We start from the raw sequence: 22,662 nt of genomic DNA, 5'->3' as shown, positions 1-22,662 counted from the left end.
AATTTATGTCAACTCATGGATGTTGAAAGTATAATTTAGGCATTAGGGTACTTCAGTGGATATCAGTGGATGATGTCACTCATGGCTACGTCAGTTTATATACCATAAGTCCAGTCCAGTGATTTTAGATGGCGTGGGCCGCAAGAGGTCATTTTTTCAATTTGTAATTTAATTTTTATCACCATAAAAACAGAAATATTACATAACACAAACTTAAAAGATTTAAAAATGAAACATTACCACAAATTTTACATTATTCTTGATTTCTGGCTTATTTTGGCTCCTGATCTCTTTAATATAGCTCATTAGTGTAAGAGCTAAAATGCAGCATTATTGGCCAAAGTAAAGCTGTTGATAAAGAATCAACCTCAAACCAAACATCAGAAGATCAAAAGGAATCAATGACAACATGAAGCAGAAAATATGTCTTCTTATGCTAATGTGAATAAAGACTTTGGTGGGCTATAGAAGATTTTTTACATTTCAAAATGAGCTTGTAATAAGTAAAAGTCTTAAGTTTAGGAATGCCCAACTTAATGGCGTGCCAACATTTTCATCCACCTCATCATAATTCATTCTTGTAATAATTGTGCTCAAAATGGACTCAGTGAGCAGACTCAAACAGCTATTGGCAGTTTTTTGTAGCTTATTACAGTTGGCAATGGTTATTGATGACTGCCAGTGGGACTGAGAGAGAGAGACTTTATAATAACAATGTGCAGACGAGCTCTGCTGGAAATGAGTTGCATTAACTGCAGTTCCAAAGGAGAAGGAATATGACTGTGAATATTCCGAGTCTGGCCCTTTGCCTTACATATCTCAGAGGTGGTTTTGGGGCTAAGAGGAGCATCAGCTCAACAGGGGGAAATTCAGACACTCTGGGAATGAACAGCGGGCAGGCAAGTTTGCTGAGGTCTTTCCCTTGCAGGTTAATCAGCATTGCTGGGAGTGTCTACAGTCCACGGGCAGGTGAGCCTCCAAACAGAAATGTTTCCAGGAAAGGGTCCAAAAAGGTAACTAGGAGAGAGACAGAGACAATGGGTAAGATGACATTAAAGACTAAGGTTCACTAGAGACAAAGGTGACCTAAAGTTCATCATATTGGTAAAAAACAACCTGGTGAAGAACTGCTGCACACATAATACTAAGCTCAGTGAAGATGATGTCTGACCCGCTTCTATTTCTGTGTGTTTCTTTAAATCCACAGACACGGCCATGCTTTAGCCGTGGCTGGAGACGTTGCCTTTCTTTTCGGAGGTGCCTGCAGCATCAGTCAAGAGGTGAGACCACTGTTTATTTTTCTTTTTTATTCAGTCACAGTGAAACATGAGTGAAGCATGGAGACTGGGTGGTCTGTGCTTCTGCTAATCAGTCTTTTCTGGTTGATTCAGGAGGGCAGTGTTGTTTACTTCAGTGACTTCTACATGCTAACAGGTACAACATGCAGCTGTAGTCCTGATGTGCTTTATCTCGCATGCATTTTTGGAGGTTTGGACTTCTGCAAGTGCTATTGAGCAAAGTTTTAGGATGTTAATGATGCTGAATTTAAAACCCATTTACTGAACTCAGTTTTAAGTTCACACACAGCTCAGTTCAATTAAAAAGCCACGACAAAAAAAATCTTCTTCTTTAAATTGTACCATGATGATTAAAAACAGGAAAACAACCTAAAAAGCACCATAGGCTTTAGAAAACTGGGAGTAAAAAAAGCTACAATAAATAAATAAAAAGAAAGAAAGTTATTATATTTTTCCAGTGGTTTGGAATAATTATCACATCTGATTAAAATTATCAGTATGTCCATTTACAGTGGCAAGGTCAGTTTTATTTACGCTATATAAAATATCATGAATACCAAAATAAACATACACAAACGCACAGCCACACACAGACACCGAGTGTAGATTTGTGAGAACTAAAAGGCTTTGCATTTGATGTTTTGGTGTTGTTTGTAGTGACTCCTGAAGATGTGACCTGGGAGGAGATTCCTCAGAGCGGCGACGTTCCCTCGGCCAGAGAAGGGCACACTCTGTGGTAAAATACAGCACTGACTCTGAACTCCAATTATTGATAGTTTAAAACATTTTGAAATCAGTCAGTGTCAGAAAGAAATAGACATTTTTTTAAAATAATGTTACATAAATTCATTTCACATTTAGCATATTCTCCATTGAATCGAGACAGATAACAATAAATGAGGTGACTATCTTCAGAATTCAAAGCAATCAAGTGGACTTTGTGTGTCCTTCTCCTGCACACTTGCTCTGAATACCACCCAAAACCAAAGAGTTTCTAGTGGTGAGTTGCCTTTTCTCCTGCTGTGTGCTATAGTTAGAAAAAAAAGGTGTCATGGTTTTGGGTCTTCGACCCAGTTTTCATTTGTTATGTTCTAGCCCTATATTGGTGTTTCTTGAGCTCAGTCTTCCCTAGTCTCATCCCTGTGTTTCTCAGCCTCCCCAGTCATGTACCCATGTCTGTTTTCTCCCCAGTCACCCTGTCAAGCCCATGTATCTTAGTCTCGATCTCATTCTTTCTACTTCTTGTTTATTTTAATAGTCTTATGTTTCATGTGTATTATGCTCAATTTTTCTTTCGTTGTCTTGTCAGTCAGATTAGTGTCAGCTGTGTTCCCACCTGTGGCCTGTTCCCTCATTATCCTCCTTGTGCATATGTTGTCTGTGCTTCTCTATTGATTGGTCAATAATAAGATCTAGAGGAGGTGGAGTTCCTGATAAGGTTTCTCTGGCTGGACTTGAAGAAGGCTCATTAATGGTTGCACGGGATCTCTCACCTGGTTCACGTTTGGTTACTTGAGTTATTTGTTGATTGTTTTTTAAGTTTTTTAAGTTCAGTGATAGCACAATGACTGTAATGTTCCCCCATCCGTGTGCATGTTTTCTTCTCACTGAGCTTCTCCCACCATTATAAAAGCCCAAGACAGACAGACTAATGCGATCTGTCTTGGGCCAGGACACTCACGTTAGGCTATTTTATAATAAATAGTTCTGTTGAATATTCAAGGTTACAAATGTTGAGCAAAATAGTCATAATTACAGCTGTAGCTCTCGCAATGCTGCAACACACTGATGCATTTTTACTGTAAACACCATGTTTTGTTTCCTTCTCAGTGTTGTGAAAGGAAGGCTGTATCTGTTTGGAGGAGCGTCCAGTCCTGAAGCCACTGAGTGTCTCCCAGGAGTCTACAGCTTTGATATAGGTGAGGATGTACAGCAGCTAGAAGAAACAATGAACTAGTTTAGTTTGATTTGTGTTGTGTGTGGGTCATATAAAACATGACCAAAGTTTCAAATAGTGAGGTTAGGGTCTGCACAAGTAATGACTGAGCCAAAAAGTAAGACACTTTTTTTTCTACTCTTGGCTTTGTAGGATGTCATAGAGTGTGTATATGCCTAAATGGGCTTCTCAGGTACAGAAGTCGCACGCAGAATGGGCCCCCCATAGTGACGCCCATACTTCATTACGTTTCCATGTCCTGACAGTGACTCTGACCTGGGAGTGCTTAGCGGTTGGGGGTGTGGCCCTCAGAGCTCTAAGACACTGCTCTGCTGCTGCTGGCGAAAACATCTACGTGTACGGAGGTGCTGTGGAGGGGAATCCAACTGATGACCTCGTGGTGTTCAACACAGGTTACAGAAAAAAAAATACTTATGCAGCTTTCATTCTTCTTCGTCTTCGTCTTCGTCTTCTTCGTCTTCTTCGTCTTCATAAAAACAAATCACCCTATTTACATATGTTTTTACATTTTAGATTCTGATGTCCTTTCTGCTCTGTTTCAGTGTCTCTCACCTGGACACCGGTCAAAACGAGTGGATCTCTGCCTCCTGCCCTGTGAGACTTCTTCTCTGACACACTGTCACCAAAAACTGTAGTTCAAGCTTCACAGTCATGGCTCAGTGAAGGAATTTAGCATCAGATGTCATGATTTGGAGACACAAAGACAGCATTCAAAAACAAAAAGCAAGCTGTTTATTTAGCTAATAAAAGGTCAACACGTAAATTTAAAGCTGAGGCAAAATAACAAAATCCAAACACCTCAGAGAAATGTGAGAGGAAAGCTACATGTACAGTGCTCAGCTGAAAGATTTACAAACACAGGAACACAGCGAGGGGTACCGTGGGCAGAGGAAACCGCTGGGTGACAAGAAACAGGTGGAACTGAACAAGGATAACGAGAGAGAAGCAATGCAGTGTTATGAAAAAGCATTTCCCAGTTTTTAAGTTTAAGGTTTTTTTGGCACATTTCTCACACTTAGATGTTTCAGATTGTGAAACTAATTTTAATATTATAAAAAGATAACCTGACTAAATACAGATAGGTTTGCATAGCTTTCATCCTTTAATAGATGAAATCATCGTTTAAAATCTCAGCTATCTTTGTACAATATGAAAAATTTGTTGGCTGAACATGTAAGTGTGACAAATATGAAAAAAAGAAATCAAGAAGGGGGCAAATACTTTTTATGTTATTAAACTAAAAGCAGAGCACAAAAGAGATGGATTTACCAAAATAAAACAGGAAGTGACTAACTGAACACTGAGATAAACTGTTACCACACTCAGGAGCAGGAACATGATAATAAAAATGTCGAATCTAAATAATACTTTAGGCCCCAAAACTTCAAAGTCCAGGACCACGACTATCAGATTTTTATAAAAACAATGACAATTCTATTTTGGCAGCATACTAATCTATGAAACCCAAAGAATCTGACAGATGTCCTTTTTCTGTGTGTAGATGGGGTCAGAGTTGTGCTCTGGTTGGAGATCAGGTGTTCATGTTTGGAGGTTATGGAGCAGGAGGAGACTTCTGTAAAGACCTCTATGTTCTCAATACAGGTAAGAGCCAAGCTGAGGCATTTTCCAGTTAGTTTTACATAGCACATAATAATTACACTTGGTGGGAGATGGAGATGATCATAGAGATCCACTAAATATTAGTGCAGCTTTGGATTACTCGCTTTAAAATGACCAGATAGATTTATTTATGCAACTTTATTTCTTGCACACGATCAAACAAAAAGTTTCTATTTACACAAATGTCAGAGATTTAAACAGTGTATGTTGAACTGCATCAGAATTCACAGGTATCTAGAAAAGATCATTCATGCTTATATATACAGCAAATATACAAATTAAGTCTAACACATGACTCTTATGACTTCATCTGACCTTTGACCTTTATGTCCTTTGGGTTTTAAGAGAACCTGCAGTGGCAGAAAATGGAGGTGAAAGGAGAATCACCTGCAGCCTGCAGCGGACAAACACTGACTGCACACCATGATAAAGTACACACACACACACACACACACGCACACTGAAATGAACTATATGAATGTACTAGTAGCAGTAGCAGAGGTGCTGGAAAAAAAACAAAACACTATTATATATTTTACTTATTATTGAATTGGTGTGATTATAATTCATTTGTTTCTACCTATGCCATGCTTTGGAGAACCAGCTGTACTAAAATTAATATTACCACAATATTAATATTTTTATCCATCCAACCATCCATTTTTCTGCAGTTTATCTAGGCAACAGTCTGAAATACCCAGACCTTCCTCTCTCTGGCTGCTTGGGCCTTAATACTAAAAGAAAAAAATAACACATAAAAAAATAGTGTTAGAGAGGTGGGAAGAGTACAGGGTAAGGTCTTCTAGGGAGTTGTGAGGCTGGACAGTAAGGAAGTAGAAAGGGACTTGTTAGTGATTGACTACTAAGAAGTCAAGCTGGAAAAGATGTGCAACGTGGCAGAGTGATTAATGGCAGAGATGGAAATGAACTAACAAGTAAAAAGACTGTGTTGAGAAGATGGAAGGAGTACTTTCAGGATCTCATGAATGTAGGATATATGAGAGAGCTGGACAGTTGCCACCTCTCTCAAGTGGAAGGGAGGGCAGCTGTGGAAAGGTACTTGGTCCAGTTGACATATCTGTGGAGGTATGGAGATGTCCAGGAGAAAAGACAGTGGACTTTTAAACAGAGTACTTAATATAACCTTGGAAAATGAGGATGCCTGAGGACTGGAGAAGTATACTGCTACTGATTTTTAAGAACAAGTCTGGTATAGAGAAGGTGTAACAGTGAAGCTGCAAGGAGCAGAAATAGTGACGGTAGATGAGGATGGAGTCAGCCTTCTAAAGCAACAGACAGTGCAGTGAATTTGTGCCCATTATAGAAGCAAGAAATGCAACAAATATTTAAACTTTATTCAGTTTGCATGTGTGCATATAATTACATTAGAGGACCTCCGTTTTCATGCTCACAGCAATATATAATAGTCCCTTTAGGTTCTGGATCAGCCATGGTTAAATATTTTTTATCATCCATCCACCCTGACCTCCTCCCTGTGCTGACTGTATGCCTCCATGAGCTCACCGTCCTTCTTTTTTCCCCCTGTCATAATTATTCTGACCACTAGAGGGTGTTGCCACAAAGTCTTTATTTTTCTTTATTGTTATTTATAGTGAATCTTTTCTCAGTGTTTTTAAAAACACTGAAATAAAGTAGCTTTATTTAGCTACTGAAAACTGATACTTGCTATATGCGAGCCTGTATAGCCGCTATATCCTTAAAGCTGTATAAAAATAACAGTTTAAAAACAAGTAGGATATTATTTTTTAAATCACAAGAAAAATGGACAAAACAAAATAAACAAAAAAGCTGTTAAGACAGAAATATACAATTATCAAAATATATTATTTGGAAAGCAAAAATAACCGTAGCTTTAAATAACAGTCACGTTGACTCCTGAATACAATGTTTTGTTTTGTTTTTGTATTTATTTTTTTGTTGTTTATTACTTTTGGAAAAATCTCATGTAGGACATCTACCTGTTTGGTGGCAAAAGCACCAATGAGGATGGCACAGTGACGTCGTCCAGTGAAATCCACAAGCTCAGTATTGGTGGGTTGGATGCTGCAGAGAAGTTAAAACTGACTCGTGTAAATCTGAAGAGTTAAAGTGTGTAAATACTTCACACTGTGTGTCTGCAGCGAAGACGAAGTGGAAGGTCCCGCTCTACGTCGGGATTCCTCCGACACGTCGGCATGGACACACCGCCTTCATCCTTCACAGCCATGTCAGCAAAAATAAAATATATTATTATAATAGGTTTTTTTTTATTATTACTGTGATATGAAATAAAGTGTTCTTTTTGTGCCTACTTGATTGGCAGCTGTATGTGTTTGGAGGGAAGAACGAAGAGCAGAATTTCAATGACCTAAAGGTGATGAAGCTCATTAACCCATCAGAGAGGCAACCAGGTACGTTATAGTGTATTACAGTTTTTTCTGATTGCTTAAGCACATTTTTTGTAACTATTGGCTATTTTTGCAAAACTCTACACACAAATAAGAAAACCTGTCACCCAATTATCAAAACATTGTAGTTCTCTTGCAAATGCGAACACAGCTAGATTAACTCTTCACATCTACGTAAAAATGGTGTTTTCGTATCAAACAGTACACACAAGCCATCATCTACCAAGCACACAATGCGCCAATTGCACACTGATGGTATGAATACAAAACACATCTGGCTTTTGCTTTCTCTGTGCACAGATGTCAATTTGAGGTCACACTTTTGTCATAGTGTCATGTAAACATACAAGGATCCAAACTTCAAGTATTGGTGTTTATTCACACTCATCAAAACCAAGACAAAGTCAGAACACAAAATAGGAATTTCACAAAAAAAAAGGGGAAAAAAAGACAATCAGCCTACATCATGTCGTCTTTCTGGGTCCGGTCGCAAAATTTCGTCCACATCGCATGCGATATCCTCCAGTCCAAGGCACCGGGGAAAATATCTCCTTGAATGCCATACCCAGGTCTGACATGATGCCTGGTCAATATCTCCACATGCCTCCTCTATTGCCTGTAAAAGGACTACCTGTTGATGAGGATGACGGTTGTACACTTTCCAGCGCCAGGCAGAGAAGAACTCCTCGATGGGATTTAAGAATGGAGAGTATGGAGGGAGGTTGAGTGCCATGAAGGATGGGTGGTCTGTAAACCAGTTGCGGACCAAAGCAGCCCTATGGAAACTATTGTCCCATATGATGACATATCGGGTCTGCTCTGGTCTCTGAACAGTGAGCATGTCATGTAAGGTGTCCAGGAATGCAGTAATGTGTGCAGTGTTGTATGGGCCTATGGTTGCATGATGGTGAACAACACCATTTTGGCTTATAGCTGCACACATGGTTATGTTACCACCACGTTGTCCTGGGACATTGATGATGGCACGGTGTCCAGTAATGTTCCTGCCACGTCTCCTGGTTTTACTGAGGTTAAAACCGGCCTCATCTACAAAAAGTAGCTCATGTCCCATTGCATCTGCTTCTAGTTCCATCACTCTCTGGACAAGACAAAACAAATGCAACACATCAGGCCCATGCACAGCACTACAGTATGCACTTCCAAATTCAGAACCAATGACACTAGCTTACCTGCACATAGTCATATCGCAGTTGCTTTACACTTGCTGCGTTTCTCTCGAAAGGAACTTTGCTTCATTCTTATTCTGTGGCTCGCGCAAGTACACGACTTAGTGCAGAAATGCTTGCACTGTGTATATTTTGAAAGATGGTGTCATTATCAATTATGCGCTGCTGTATTTCGCGCAGTCTTATTGCATTATTGGCAATCACCATGTTCACTATATGGGTCTCTTGCTCTGGAGTGAACATTCTGCCTCTGCCCCCAACATCTGGACATCTAGCAATTCTGTAAAGTAACAATTTCAGTATTTTTGCATGTATGGTACTGTTGTGTTTCTCATTAGAGTATGGCAGTGCTACAAAGTACTTACTGATTCTCATTTCGAAATGTCCTAATGATGCTTGCCACAGTGTAGCGGCTCAGTTTAGGCTGAACACGTTGGCCAGATTCCCTCAGGGTCATCCCATGGTTGATGACATGGTCCACTATTGTAGCTCTGATGTCATCAGTTATTCTGTTTCTTACTCTTCTTACCCTTCCTCTTTCCCCTCCTCGTCCTCTTCTTGCTCCTCCTTGTCCTCTTCCTCTAACATCCTCTAACCCTCTTGCTTCTTCACCTCCACGTCCTCTTCCTCCAACTTCTTCACCTCCACGTCCTCTCCCTCGGCCTCCTCTGATTCTCACTCTTACTGCTCCTTCCATTGTACTCCACATAGACAGCTTACCTGTGGCCTGTTTATAGTGCTTAGGCTGATTGCAAAGTGGACTAATTATCTAAAACTGTTTTCACATGTGAAAGTGTGCCAGACAGTTGGCAAAATAGTGTTAATGATAGCCATACATGTGTATAATTTTGCTAGGAGTGTGTTGGAAATTTGGTAATTGAGTGTAAGCAGTGTTTAAAGTTCTGCAAAAAGAGTTTTGTGCAGTGAATTGTGCCTACAGTTTTGCAAAGTGTGTGTTACAAAATTGCAAACTGAGTGCAAAGCAGTGTTTGTGGTTTTAGTTTTGCAAACTCAGTGAGTGGTTTTTCTATAAGCATTAATAGTTTTAGGAATTGTGCTATAAGAATCACAGTTAGGGTTAAAGCCATCAGAAAAAACTGTAAAGGCAAACATATTTGGCTCTCGTTAAAGAGCACAGGAGCTGCAGTGGCAAAGCTGTCCACAGGATGGTGCTAGAGGAGAGGTCAATGGTCATTTAAATAGGCACAACAGGAATGGATTCAGTTTTTACACACTTTATTGTGCACTGCAGTACTTTTAAATTTTAAGTTGATAAATTTAAAATCAAAAGTACTGCTTTTTTAAAAAATGTCACATCAAACTCATTCCAGAAAGACAAAGAAAGAAAAGTTTTTCAATTTCACACATCCCCCACAACCACAGTATGTCTTCTTCTACGTTAAATGCAGCTTTTGGGACTAAAGTCACAGTAGCTGTTTCTTTAGAATCTTTTCAAGCCATTTTTTAAACACAGGAATTAACAATGAGTAGTTATAATAAAATGTAAAAAAAACAAAAGTCTTTGTGCTCTCTGAGTTCTTTAAAAGCCATCTGGCAAGTGTCAAGTAGGCTGACGTATCTTGTTACCTCTCCATAGTGGAGACAATTCAACCTTGCTTCAGTCAAGGAGTGCTGCTAAAATTGTTTCTTGATCTCGCTGACCAAGTAACTCGTTATTTACTGAGTTTGGACAGGTAGCTGTTCCTAACAAAGTGTCCTAGTGGTTACAAACTTCCTCCACTTTACAAATACTAACATCCTTGTGTTTCTGAGAACACTCAGAGCTTCAGACATGGTTTTTCTGAACTGTTTGCTACTCGTTTAAATTAGCACAGATGGACTCCAAGTTGGAGATACATATCAAGGATATTTAAAACAAACAAGAAGCACCTGCTCACAGTTTGGAGCCACAGCAAAAGGCTGGATTATTTTTTTTAAATGGAAGATTTTAGTTTTCCATTTAATACACTGAAATACAAGTTTTCAATCATGAAGTCTTAATGATTAATGAAACTGCCAATTAAAATTAAGCATACAACAAAGAGGGGAATCTATTTTATCATCATTATGTGAGTTTAATAGCTCTCATTACATTTACATCATTTACAGCACTGCACTTGCTCCATGTGAACTCACAGATGAACTTTGTGTCAGACTGAAAAACAAAAAACTTCTGTCTCCACAGTGATGAAGGAGATTCTGTCAGAGTTTGGTCTCCAGGGTATCAGCCACAGGTCAGCAGCTGCTGTCTGTGTGTGCACACCGGCTCTCTTTCGTGTGTGTGTGTGTGTGTGTGTGTGTGTGTGTGTGTGTGTGTGTGTGTGTGTGTGTGTGTGTGTGTGTGTGTGTGTGTGTGTGCCATTTGAGCCTCTTGTCATGCTCTGTTTGAGTCTCATATCTCGGTTTTAACTCACTGGTTTCATTCTGGTTTTGACCGTTAACAGCTTCACTCCCACAAAAGTTCCCAACGTCCGCTACGAGCTGAGCGAGGCAGCTCCATCCGTCCAGCAGAAGAACACGATGGTGAATCCACAGGTGTCAACATAATACACTTGCCTTCATTCATTCTTTTCAAATGGTGGTAAAAAGTCATGCAGATTCAGAGGGTTGGAAGACCAGGGTGAAACTCTGATTACTATGCAACCCAGATAAAATTGCATTTCCTGCTGCAGGTGTTTGTCCACAGAGACTTCAGCGCAGTGCGTGATCAGGCAATGACAATGATCCAAACAGCATTCACACTGCTGGACCAGGAGTTCCACAAACTAGATCGGTACATGCACATCTTCATTTACACATTTAACTACAACTCAAAGGGCAAGAACATGCATGAGGTGACCCACTGTAGGAGCTCATCAGGCTAAAGGTTTAACTGCCTCACCTCTAAACATCATATTTCCTGTGCTCATCCTGAATGGCTGAATGTGTTTTTTTTTTCTTTCAGAGAGAAGTCAGAGCTGACTAAAGCTGCAGCTGCTCTGCAAAGAGAGAAAGATGCTCATGAAGCACATAGACAACAACAACAACAGGTTCAACAGCCTTCTAACATCCACCAAGTCAACAGTGAAGCCCCCGGGGGCTGGGGCAGGTTTAGGTTGCATGCTACATGAGTATAGTTTCAGAAACCTTGTAGATATATAGTCTTTACAGTTATTCTGTACTCTGGTATAAGGACGGTGCTATTAATGTGTAAAAGCTCCAGATAAAGGGGTCAATGTGAATGTAATCCAAGCTGAAACTGGTAACTAACTATTATTTACAAAGAATATTTACAGAAACTTGGGATACACAAGACAAGGGTGCAGATTGTAAAATCAAAAAAGAGGAAAAACAATACTGTTTAAAATATACAGCAGATTATTTAAACGGATAAATACAAGACGGGCAATAAAATCGAGTAAACTCAGGAAAGAATGAGATGGAAAAGAGGTCAGTGACTCTGCTGACCTGCCTCTCTCTTTAGATTTACATGTACAGGCTTCAGGCCTCAAACCTGAACCTTTCACCTCTCATCCTCCTTGAATGGAGTGACCTCATGCTGCTGCCGAGCCAAATTATGGATCCGCTGCTTTGATCTGCTTGTGCAGAAATGTTATGAAAACGACCCAAGAAGGCGAGGTCATCGTATGTGCAGTTTGGCATCAAGCTCTAAAGCAACAAGAGGGCAGGAAGTGAACACAGGACCACAAGTGACTCCTGTTTTAGTCCTGTGAATCCCCCTGAGTGGACCACCTGTGATTGGTGTATTGTAAGTTTCTGCTTGTGATCCCAAAATACTGGAACAGTATTTGAGGACTAAATTTAAGCTGCTCAGACCCAAAAGTTAAAACACCTTTCAAAGTTTAACAGTAAAAACTGGAAATGAATTTAAAAACAAATCAGGAACTTTATCCTGGTTCTTGTTACATTAAGTCCATTTAATCCTAATCTAACCCATTAACCTCTTACACACTCTAACCCATTAATCTAATCTACCATGAAACCATTACATTTTTATCTGATCACTAACCTAATTCAATGCATGAGAGGAAGTCAGTAAATGTAGTGCAATCCCGTATGATCTAGTTAATTAAACCTAATCACATGTTAATCAGTGATATATTGTTTCTAATATTTTCTGTAAGATGTTTTAATCTGTTTTATGATTTATTTTACTTAATAGAGCAATTTTATTGTGCAATTTTGCTTTCGTCTGCCATTTTCATATTTCAGGTGTTTAGACCCAGGATATACTTTATTTACACAAGTGTGTGTGTGTGTGTGTGTGTGTGTGTGTGTGTGTGTGTGTGTGTGTGTGTGTGTGTGTGTGTGTGTCAGGAGCTGCAGGAGATGCTGGACAGACATCGCTCTCAGAATGAAGCTTGGCTTCGAGCGAGAGCTGAGGAGAATGACCGAGAGAGGAGGGAGCTCTGCAGACTCAGAGTCAGTAAAACAAGCAAACACACTAACACACACGCACACTCTGCTTCACTAACATATTTTTGCATTTCATGCATGTAAACAGGAAACAAGACAGTCATTAAACAAATAAAATAAGTTTTCTAACTTCCTGGCTTACGTCCACACTGGGTTGCACATCACAGCTTCACTGTTTCCAGCGCTGGCTTTGGGAAACGATCAGAATGTGAAATCACTGATGTTATTTTCAGTTTAAGGTGTCTTTATGACAGCTTAGCAGACAAAAATTCACGGTAAACTGTTGTACATGCAGTCCTGTTCATCAGTTAGTCATTATTTGAGATATGTGGGAGTGTTAAATTTGATGTGTGTGATGTGTCTCTCCTCAGGAGGAGGTGTTACAGGAGCAGGAGAGACTGAAGGAGGAGCAGAGCAACATCCAGAAACGCAGCGAACACCTGCTCTCCATCATGCAGCAGTTCAAAGGAATGTGAGATAGATGGATAGATTGATGGAAAGAGAGAAATAAACAATTTTTGCAATCATAAGTCGAAAATTTGTGTCATCATCTACAATTTTGTATTCGGTATCTAAAACTTTTAACTTACTAACTCAAAACGTCTAAGAAAATAATTCAAAATTTTGAATGGCACCCCCCCCCCCCCCCCCAGCAACGAAACAGCCTTCCATAAGAATAAAAAAAATGGCCTCACTTGCAGAAGCGTCTGATGGTTAGTCCCAGTGTTTATTAGCCTGATGTGTGGATGGATGCAGCCATGATGTTTCTGATATTTTGAAGCCTTGACTCTAAATTTATGGTCACTGACATTTTCATTTTTTTTTCTTAAGTTTTGGTTAGTTTTTGTATCTTTGGAGCCAGAGGTAATCATAATTAGACAAGAGGGTCGAGTGCTGCATTATTAGAAAAATACAGTTTTATTAGCAAGCTACACCCATAACTGCCCACACAGATACCTGCTGAGTAGTGCTAAATGACAGACTGATGAAAAAGTAGAATTGCACTGACTCTGGAGCATGAAATTCTCAGATGGTCTGTCCCTCACAGAAAGCCATTTTTTTTCTGTCAGATAATCTGATTAAAGATCTCCAAAAGGCATCTGTGAAGGTTCTCAGTCATCCAGGTCATCGTAGTCTAAGGAGCTTGCAAAGAAAAGCGTCTGGACTTCTTTAAGTTGCTTGAAGACGTTTCACCTCTCATCAGAGAAGCTTCTTCAGTTCTAAGGTCAAATGGTGGAGAGTCCCAGATTTAAACCCAGTGGGAGTTTCCCCCCAAAGAGGGACAAAAGGACCCCCTGATGATCCTCTACCTAATCACATGAGCCAAGGTGTGAAACTGGGTGTGGGTCCCAATCAGCCAGGGTTTCGGGTGAGCTCATTGTGAAACCTGGCCCCACCTTATCATGTGATTCCTGAGGTCAGATGGCCCAGGATGTGAGTGGGCGTTAAGGCGTCTGGGAAGGGATCTCAAAACTGGATTATAGATGGCAGAGAGTTGGTGTCGTAAACCACCGCCTCTGTTCAAAGATGGTCGCTCACAGTGGACATAGATGGCTTCTTTCACTCCTCTTTCAAACCATCTGTCCTCTCTGTCCAAAATGTGAACATTGGCATCCTCGAAAGAGTGTCCTTTATCCTTAAGATGCAGATGGACTGCTGAGTCTTGTCCTGTGGAGGTGGCTCTTCTTGTTGTGCCATGCGCTTGTGAAGTGGCTGTTTGGTCTCTCCAATGTAGAGGTCTGGGCATTCCTCGCTGCACTGTACAGCATACACCACATTGTTAAGTTTGTGTACACACAAACTTAACAATGTTGAAGTCAAGACGCTTTTCTTTCCAAGCTCCTTAGATATCCAAAATTCACAAATGCCATGAAATACTTGATCTATTGAGTTCCAGTGACTCTATTTAGACAAAGGGAGAACTTAAGAGGCCAGAACTGTTTTGTAAACATGTTTATTTCTGCTGTAAAGCTGAATATTTTAACACGGGACTCTATGGAGATTGACTCACTTTTGGTTCCTCTGGTGGACACTGGAGGAACTGCAGCTCACACTTGTTTTCTTGTTTTATTTGTTTGCTGGGAAAAGTAGACACCATCTGAGTGTTCACAAGAAGACAATAACCAGTTTCAGGGTGATTTTTTTCTTTTTTGTCGTCTGTCTGTACACAAATTGCTGAACCATGACGAGCTCCAGAACAGCTGCGTGATTCACAGCAGAATTACTGGAAGCACAGTAAAAAGGCACCTGTAGAACATTTTGTTTATCTGATGAAACCGTGGATATGAAGTCTTTTATTCTACTTTAAAGGGGGAAGTTCAAGCTGTTCCACATAAACACCCATCAATCCATCCACCCATGGGCTGGAGCTTATCCCAGCAAAAATGTCACAGGGCAAAAACTGTTTCATAATTTGGATTGTTTAAAGCAGTCAGTATTTCTCTTGAGTGCATGAAGTAGTCACTTGTAATGGTTAAAGAAAATCCACGTTATAATTTAAGATGAAAGTTAGTAATTCCCAGTAAGTGTATATTTGTGCTGGACAAATATGCACTTACAGGCTGTTCACACAGGAACACAGATGAGACAAAAGATGAAGGTAACCTTGACTGATTGATGAATGAGGGGAAGAGAAGAAAGAAGCCAGCAGCATAAAGAGACCACAGACCTTGGATGAAACCTTCCTGGTGGAACCGCTGCAAAGAAACCACTACAATCCTTTTAACACAGCCGAACTAAACCAAGCTGAGATGGTTTGGCATGCAGACGTGGGAACTCCTTCCAAGCTGCTGGAGGAGCTCCAGTGGTGCAAAGCCGCTATCAAAGCAAAGAGGGGGCGACTGTGAAGAATCAGGAGAATCTTAAATATGAAACCCAGTTTGTTTTCCATTTTCTGTTGTTCGGTACAAACATTTGTTATCCCACTGACTTCAGTTCTGTACTGCACTGTGGAAAAAGAGTCAAAATAAAGTGATGAATGAGTAGATGGGCTTGAACTTGTGACAAGTTCTACAGCAGGATCTTGTAATCATTTTAACTGTGTGATAGCGAGCTCTAATTATAAGTGGTTATCTCTGTTTTCTATATGATTTTATTTGGTAGCTGCCACATATCATGAGTACATGTGATATTTTTTCATAAAGCCCATTTGTAATTTTTTGATGGTAATCAGTATAGATGGTGACACCAGCTAGAAAATAATATTTTTTGAAGACAAAGTCAACTAGAATTCTTACTTGTTCGACTGTTCGATGTCTGAAATGACTCTTTATACCAGTGGTGTCAAACATAAGGTCCAGGGGCCACAATCAGCTTGGGAAAGACTTAAATCTGGCCCTCTGGACAGTTTTAAAAAATGTGACGGAAAGAAGGCATCAATTTTGTACTCTCAACTGTATTTTCATAAGTTTTACACTGCTAACAAAACACTTTCATGGCCATTCATACAACACCAAGGTAATCATGTAACAGATAACAATTAAATGCCAGATGTTCCTTTTTTTTATTTCTCATTACACAAATGTGACTTTTTTTTAACAGTGGGCCCATATTTAAAAGGAATTTTCGTTTTCTTTGAATTAACTCTTTTAAATGTATTATTAAATTAGAAAGAGTGTGATTAGTGTCACCAGCATTTCTTTATCGTGTAGAAGAAGAAGAAGCACATTGTTGAACTTGTGCTCATCACGGATTAAATGTGAAGTTAAACTTTGCTACCCTGACAGAAACAGGAGATTCACTGGCTCAGCCCACTCAAAGCAGGTTGCATGTGGCCCACAATGTAAAATGAGTTTCACATCCCTGCTTTATACTGTATATAAATGATGACATACATACTGTATATCATTTTCTGTTGCTTAGGGGTGTAGTAGTAGAGGTAGTACTTTAGTTTAATCTCCTAGCACTTCTTACCAAATCTCTCCTTTGGCTCCAAGAAGCATCCTGTCCACAGCTTTGACTGCACACTGCCTTTTTAAAATGCTTTTCTGATGGTTTGATCTCTTGCTAATCCAGTGCACATGTTAAAGTGTCCTCAGGTGATCAGCAGGCCATCCTAAATTGCCTCGATTGGATTGGAAGCGTGTGCCACTGAGCTGGACCTCTCCACTGTGTGCTGTTGGAGCTTTTTGGAGCATTTTAACGGCATGATCAAATTCTGTGTGGTACAGACTGTCTAGGGCTCCAGTTTTAGAAAGGGAAACTTCAGTATTTTATTAGTCTGTTACTCATTAGCACTCATTAACAGATCTGTGTTTAGGCTTTGCACTGCTACACAAACCTCTCATCCAATTACAGTCACTTCTGGCTCCAAACAGCAAACATGGTGGAGTCAGTGGGTGCCAGCAGCTGTCAAATTCAGGTTTGTGAAACAGGTTGCTGTGACTTAGTGGTGTGGGAGATCTCTTATCTGAGCGCATGCTGGATTCAATATTAGCTGCCTTAATGTGGACCAAATTGTCCATGACGGTGTACAAGACATAGTTTTTGGATTGCACACTGGTGAATTTGACACCCTGTCGTTCCATATCATTAAAAAAAGCTCACATTGTTACCTTTCACACTTCAGTGGTCAGTGAGTTTATTACAGCTGCAGGACTGTCAGCAGACATTAAAATGGACTTTTTAAATTAACCCATCAAAATGAGCACAACAAACTCCACTGACATACATAGACAGAGCAACACAGGCCAGACAGGAAGGGCAGAACAAGCCAGTTTATTGGTCTGTCTGTCCGTTTGTCCTTCCTGCTTGTCCCTGTTTCTGGCTGTCTCTGTCTGTCTCCTCCACTGTCGCATTCAACAGAAGGACGGATCACTATTAGGCAGGGAAAAACAGCGTAATGCGCCAGTCGGTGTACTTGAATTTCCTCTCGGTTGCACTATTTGGCAAAAGGAGTGAGGGGCGGGGAGAGAGAGTGAGAAGAGTGAAGGCAGCAGCAATACCGCCGGAAGTGTGGCTCTGGAGTACAATAAAGGCTTTATTCTCGCCTGTATGACTATTAAGTTAAATTAAATAAATTGATAGGAAATTAGATTTTTTTTTGACATATGAAAATTAAGAAAAAAATACCTTTGTGAAATAAATATAGAAGGACTATGAGTAACAGCTTCTCCTTTCTTTAAATGCTTTTGATATGATTTGAATTTGCTGGTGTTGTAATAATATTTTGTATGATTCAAGTTCAATATGTGAGTGTCTTTCCTATGCAACCTCAGAAAATAAAGAATATCATGTCTATGTCTTGCAAAGTTAACTGTAACTTTTATCTATAAATTTACCTTTTCTTTTTTTCTGACTATTTTTTTCTTAGAAAATTTACGTTTTTTCACCATAAAGTTGCAATTTCTTCCTTGCACATTTTCCTGTTTTTCCCCCTTAAACTTTGTCATGAATTTACTTAGTTTTTTTTCTCAAGTTACCAATTTTCTTTCATCAATTTGGCAGATTTCTTTTCTTATGAATTTTCCTGTTTAGTTCTTGTAAATGTGGCAGTTGTTTTCTTGCAAATTTTCTTGCTTTTCCTCATACATTTGTCTGTGTTTTGTTGTCAACGGTTTTCTCATTAATGTATCATTCTTCTAATAAGTTTGCAGATTACTTGTAAATGTCCCCCTTTTTTGACACTTTTCCACATTCATATTCCTACATTTTCTCCCTAGTGTGTCAATTTCTTTTACTTCTCTTATAAATTGGCCTTTTCTCATAAATGTGGCTGTTTTTTCCTGCAAATGTGCTTATTTTTCTTATACATGACCCAAACACAATTCATGAAAATTTGTTTTTTTCTACTAACTTTTCCAGCTTGGTCTCTACTTGTCCAGCCCCTAATTTTTAGCTATTTATTTATTTTTAATCCCTCCAGTGGCACCAATAACTTCGTCACAAAACAGCTGCTTGTTCGTTCGTGTGGTTAAAGTTTTGCGCGTCTTTCTTTGGGGCGCTTTTATTATGGAAGGCTTGACCGGAAACATGGCGCCTGGCCGCCTTTAGCTTATCTCTTCGTGGTGAGATGGCCGTGGAGTCTCAGAGGTTCCTGTGAAGTCGAAACGGGCTCTGTGGACAGACAGCAGGAGGCGAGAGAAAGTCCCTCGTTCACGGTCCTCTTCGGCCTCCGTGTTTTAAATGATATCAACGGTAAGACGGAAACAAACATGCACGTGTCTGCTAGCTAGCTAGCTAGTTAGCGCGCAGGTAAACAAGCAGAAACAAAAACACCGTGAGCGCTCGTTTTGTTGGTTACGTTCTCCCGCCGAGGGGGAGGGGCGGGGGGAGCAGCAGCAGCGGCAGACTGGGTTAGGTCCGTCTGCCGCTGCTGCTGCTGCCTTTCTGTCTGGGACACTGCTGCCTTTTCCGTAGAAATGCCTTTCCCGGACGCCCCCTTGTCTTCCGCAACTCTGAGGCCCCTATCCGCCCCTTTCCCCTCTCATCTGGAGCTGTAAATAATAGTGAGTATAAAAGAAACCGAGCAACATGGCTGACGCTGGCCCTGCAGAACCTGCTTGGTCGTTTTGTCAGTGCAGATGATGACTGTATGATGATTATTGTGTACATATTTTTTCTAACTGAGCAGATTAGCTCGATGCTCATCAGACTCCCTTGCAGAGAATAAAGGAAGAGGTGTGGGGGCTCGTGCTGCTGCTGCCATGCTGCAGATTAAAAACAGTGTTTGTAAGTCAGCCTCTGGGTTTGCTGCATTGTCTCAGTCAAATGCAGCCAATAAAGTAATTGGTTTTGCATGTTACTGGAAGCGGATTTAAATCCTCCAGCCTGATGGTAGCTACGCCCCCTGTGCCAACTTGTAACCAAATCAAAGCAAAGGTCACCTGGAGGCTGGTCCCCCAGGTGAAGCAGCTTACCTGCTGTTGCTTCCCTCACTGAACAGAAAACCAGTAAGGTTTGGGAGTGAATGTGTATTTTTGTCTTTGTCTTTTTGTTTTCTTAGCACCCCAGTGAATGTTAAATATTTGATTTTCCAGTCCTGCTTTTTTGTGTAACCTGAAGGTGACACCGACTCTACCTAACACCACCTTTTAGTTTCTCTATTTCTATTTTAATTTTAGCCTACCTGTGTGTCTCTCCTGTTGTTTATCTGCTCTGATGTATTTTTGCACTAGTAAGCCAGTCACTGCACCTCCTCCTCCTCCTCCCTCTTCCTTTTCTATTTTATGTCAGGGTCCAGACCTCCAGTGCTGAAAAATGAAGCAAAAAAACAAACAAAACAACAACCCTGCAGTTCCTCTAATGGCCACTAGAGGCTCCAACAGTTGTTAAAGCTGTTAAAATGGCCAACTTTACAGTTTACAAATTTTCTTGAAGCCAGTAGTGTCGTGGTTACTTTGTGCACTTAGCAAGTGAAAGGTTGCTAAGCTCAAAGCTAATATGCTTTAATGTTGCTACAGTCACGTGTTTCAGCATTCACCTGTCCGTCAAAGAGGCCATGCCCCTAACTTTAAACCTCAGCAAAATCACAACAGGTGACTTATATAAACGTTATGTAGACTGTATAGTTGCCATGCAGGTGGAAAATATCCATAAAGACCAAAAAACTGTTTTATCAGGTTGCAAACATTTTAACATGATGGTCTATGAGGACTGACTCTGTTGTAACCAGCCTCTAGTGGGCATTAGAGGAATTGCAGTTTTTGACACTTCCACCTTACATCATTGTTATCATTGTTATCACTGACAATGATGTCCCATTGTCCATGAGACATCATTGTCAGTGATGCCTGTAGTCTGTAACACAAGCTGACAGAGGTCAGTGATGATCATACAGTCGCCCTTCTGGTGTTTATTAATGAAAGAAAACCATTTAAAAAAACATGAAGAAAATGAATAAATTATATAAAGTCAGCATAATAAGAATCTAAATGAGTGGCTATGCCGTCAAAGACACCAGAACACCAAACCTGCCAGAAACCTTTTTGAGCTCAGTGTTACACTGTTTAAAAGCACATGTTAGGGAAACTCTAGATTTATTTTACTTTCTGAATCACGACCCTGAAGAACAGTTTGGGCAGTGCTGGGACTTGATGTAATCCAGATGTTTTGGGAGGTGAAAGAACCCCAGAATTCCTCCATAGATTTTTCTAGTCTGGGTTTCCTTACAGTACCCCTACAGAGTGTGTGAGTACTCGTATTACTGTTGTTGTGGAGACGGATCTGTTCACACAGTCACATTGCGGGGATGTGAAGCTCTTTCCAGTCCCCGTGAGCTCAGGTGTTAAATCTTTAAGGTTCACACTTGGTTACGGGTTAAGCTCGGGAATGTTGTCAGCCCTGATGGGGTAATTCTCCAGGAAATGAATGCAAGTGAGCTATTAGTTGGACCGAATGACGCTGATTCGTTGCTGTCCAGATTTCCTCTTCCCCTCAGGATGGCAGATGACTAATCCTGTGTTGCTCCAGGCAACGAGAGGAAAATCATCACCAGCTGCAGCCAAGCACTGCAGAGCGTCTCTGGTGTTTCTGGTGGGTTAGTCTCCTCTGCAGGTGAGCGGGAGCGTGTTTGAACATCTGCTCTGCTGATAAAACCATCAGAAAACCCGTTTTTCTTTCCTCGCTAGTTCTGCTGCCCAGCACCAAACCATTTGCTCTCTTATTGTGAAACGTGTGCTGATGGATCAACCCAACGAGTGAGCAATCAGTAGTGAAGGAAACATACAGCCTCTGAGGCCGGTTTCACAAAGATGGAGCTTGATTATGGTTGATTTAAAACGAATAGAATACCTTCATACTGAAAGAACACATCCAGCTGCTTACCCCAGTAGAAAATGTTGGTTAGAAGAAGAGGAAGCTCACAGGGAACGCTTAAAACGATTAAAATGGTGCTGAGGTTATGTGGTGGGGGTTTTTATTTTTTTGTTTCTGTGGATAGATCGTGAACAGGATGTCAGCAGTCAGATTCGGGCAGTTTAGTAGTAAATCATGGCATTTTTGCTAAAGTGGGCGTTTATAGAGATTCACAATGGCTCATTCTTCTGCAGAAGTATACAGCGTGGAAACGTTGGGCAATGTTAAATAAAATGTAGTATAAAATCAGACTGCTGTTTTTAAACAAAGTCAACATCTGGCTTGTTAGCTTGTTAGCTCGCTAGCTTTCACGCATCTGTTATTTCACTGATGGCCTCAAGATTATTTGAAATTTCAAGGAAATTTGCGATAATGATGTAAATAGGTAAAAACAAATACTGAACAATATTTTTGTGTGATTGCAGCTTGCAGGCAGCAGCGTTACTGTGTTATAGCAGTGATGAAGCATAAGTCAAATAACAGTCAAGAACAGAAGTTGCCTATGTTGCGTTTTCAATGGAAACTTTAAGTAAAAGTATAGTAAAACTGCTTAATAATAATAATTCAGGTAGTGTAACCTTCACATAATGAAACTGAAAAATATTTTGAACCTGGGATGTTTCCTGTTAACCAGATACTTAAAGCCCTCCTTTTCTACCATGCAACTGCATCAGTAATTTGGTGCAGCAAGCGAGTGCTCCGTTGTTTATTATTAGTCATTTGTTTATGCTTATAACATAAACAAATGTTATTAGCATTTATTTATGGAGGCTGAGACACTGCTCTCGCTCTCACGGATGTCTGAAGTTTCGTTTTATGTTTAAGGGAACATAAACTCATACCACCTTTATATAATATGACCTTTTTGTAATCACTTTAAAATTTATAGCAGTATTATTGTAGACTGCATCATGTGTCACAGCCCTAATTTTTATTCATTTATTTATTAACCTTTATTTAACCAAGAAGATCCCATTGAGATT

General features: G+C 40.1%; 1 protein-coding gene and 1 long non-coding RNA gene across 5 annotated transcripts in view; both read left to right on the top strand.

Moving 5' to 3' along the window:
- Positions 1-987: 987 nt before the first annotated feature.
- On the top strand, positions 988-13,400 carry zmp:0000001301. The gene is made up of 18 exons (XR_317176.2): positions 988-1,013; positions 1,208-1,280; positions 1,392-1,434; positions 1,956-2,034; positions 3,129-3,217; positions 3,501-3,647; positions 3,798-3,849; positions 4,757-4,857; positions 5,221-5,306; positions 6,846-6,927; positions 7,017-7,102; positions 7,199-7,286; positions 10,656-10,704; positions 10,915-11,005; positions 11,143-11,243; positions 11,415-11,499; positions 12,788-12,892; positions 13,258-13,400. It is a non-coding gene; the product is annotated as a rab9 effector protein with kelch motifs (long non-coding RNA).
- Positions 13,401-18,856: 5,456 nt separating this feature from the next.
- The window catches only part of LOC102305249 (spindlin-1), a 25,043-nt gene continuing 21,237 nt past the window's right edge, over positions 18,857-22,662 (top strand). For 2 of the 4 annotated variants that reach the window (XM_005944402.3, XM_005944400.3), the window contains exon 1: positions 18,857-19,021. The gene's annotated coding sequence lies outside the window, so the exon portion shown is untranslated. The other 2 variants (XM_042212618.1, XM_042212617.1) reach the window with 1 other exon arrangement.

Source organism: Haplochromis burtoni, unplaced genomic scaffold, assembly GCF_018398535.1.
Source record: "Haplochromis burtoni strain Fernald_Lab_line unplaced genomic scaffold, NCSU_Asbu1 Contig_382, whole genome shotgun sequence".
Classification (NCBI taxonomy): Eukaryota; Metazoa; Chordata; class Actinopteri; order Cichliformes; family Cichlidae; genus Haplochromis; species Haplochromis burtoni.
Note: the sequence above shows the minus strand (reverse complement) of the source record. Positions and strands in the feature narration are given on the sequence as shown.